Genomic DNA, 2,080 nt, shown 5'->3' with positions numbered 1-2,080 from the left:
TTTATCTTTTTAACTCTCTTCTCCTTTGTTCCCCTTTTCCTTAAAGAATTTTACGCAGTGAGGAATGTAGCTCAGTACTAGAACTTGCCAGCACGCACCAGGCTCTGAACTTCATCCTCCAAACACATGCATACAAAAAAGAAAAAAAAAGAGAAAAAATAATTTTACACCGAGAAATTTACAGATGATAATCTATCAGAAATCCAGCTGACAAGTTGTGTGATGCTGAATGCTGTATGAGTTACTTTAAAATGAAAATTTTTAATTTTATGTGTATTTTACCACAATTAAAAAAAAAAAATTCTTGCCTGTAGTCCCAGGAACTCAGGAGGCTGGGAAAGGAGAATCACCAGTTGGAGGCCAGCCTGAGCAAATTATGAGACCCTGCTCCCCCAAAAGAAGAAATCCAACTGGTAATGTAACTCAGTGGTAAAGTGCTTGCCTAGTATGGACATTGAACTCTGGATTCGATCCCTGGCACTCGAGAAAAAAAGAAAAAGAAAAATCCAGCTGATAAAGAAACACAATGAAATTAATTTTTCAAACAATTACTTTGTACTGATGGTGGGTTGGGGGTGGAGAAGTGGGTGGGACCTGGCTAGGACATGAGTAAGACCTGCTTCCTGTGGTCCAGGAGCTCCCCGCCTTGCTGGGGAGACAAATGCATACTCTGCTAATTGAGGTACATAATTCCAGTGACACGCATTTTAATAGATATGTGTACAGCCTTATTTGAGTCAGGTTGTGAAGGGCCTTGAATGCTATGCTAAGTAGATTGGATTTTATCCTATGTTAATTGATGGCCATGAATGGTTTTAAAGCCAGGGTACCACATAAATAGAGTCACTGCAATTCCTAATGTTTGTCACCACACATCATCAGCTTTGTATGGAGTAAGAAATCAATGGCTTTGACAGCTTTAAAAAGTTGAACCCCTATAAATCAGTCTCATAGCATATTTCTCTTTTAAATATACTTATGCTCAGGAAAGAAAGAGTTAACTGTGATGAAGTCTCCTGGGAAGCCGCAGACACAGATCTGACAAGGGCTGTATAGAAGATGTGCATGGAGCACATTCACAGCTCAGGGGGTAGTATCAGCCCTAGCTTGAAGGCCTCCAGGAGGAAGCGGGCTGCTGAAAAGAAGAGGGAAGTGAGCGAGGAAGCTGGAAAACGTATGTGGAAGTGGGCAGTAAGGCCAGGGCAGACAGCTTTGTGTGCCAGGCTGAATCTCCCCTCTGAGGATGATGACTCACCATCAATCACCAATCAATGATGATGATGAGAGAGTCCTTACTACGTCGTATCAGGGACTATTCTACAAGCTCTACTAATATTGACTCATTAATACTGACAATAGCCATGTTAGAGGCTTAAATCATGTTGGCGGCCACCTGAGGGATGGTGGCTTAGAAGACCAGTCTGGATACAGGTTATTATGGCTCAGGAAAAAGAAGAAAGGAAGGATGAAAAGCAAGTGATGGTATAGCGAATGAATTAATTCTTGTGTTTTTAATTATTTTACACTTGTGGTTTGTGTTATGGCCCCAGATATCTTGGCAAACGTTTTATTTGCACTAGTAGAGAATGCCTCTTCCGCTGTTGTTGGGCGGAGTTTCTATAAATGTCATCAGGTTAAGTTGGTTCGCAGTGCTGTTCTTTGGTAAATTTGACAATTTTCCAGCTACTTCATTGTGGATTTTTCTATTTCTTCTTTCGGTTCTACATCCTCCTGACAGCGCAGTAAAATATTGTGACACAGATGGTAAAACGTTTGCTTGGGGTCGGAAGAAACGTTTTTCTCTCTTTAAATTTACTATAAAATGCCGAAACAAAACAGAAATCCCTACGTAACCCCACAGGCCTAGTGAAGCTCTGGACAAAAGCAAAGAAGGGAATCGGGACATTCGGCTACGCCCCTTTCCTGGGTTGGCAAGGCAACTGATACCCAAGCCAGCCAATCGCCGAGAGGCTAACCTGTGGGGGCGGGGACGCAACAAGAGCCAATGGGACGCGGGCCAGATGGTTCTATGGACCAATGGGTTGGGCGACGGGGCGGGCTTTTGATGAAGGCACGGCGG

Source organism: Callospermophilus lateralis, chromosome 14, assembly GCF_048772815.1.
Source record: "Callospermophilus lateralis isolate mCalLat2 chromosome 14, mCalLat2.hap1, whole genome shotgun sequence".
Lineage (NCBI taxonomy): Eukaryota > Metazoa > Chordata > Mammalia > Rodentia > Sciuridae > Callospermophilus > Callospermophilus lateralis.
The sequence above is the reverse complement of the archived record's forward strand: the minus strand, read 5'-3'. Positions refer to the sequence as shown.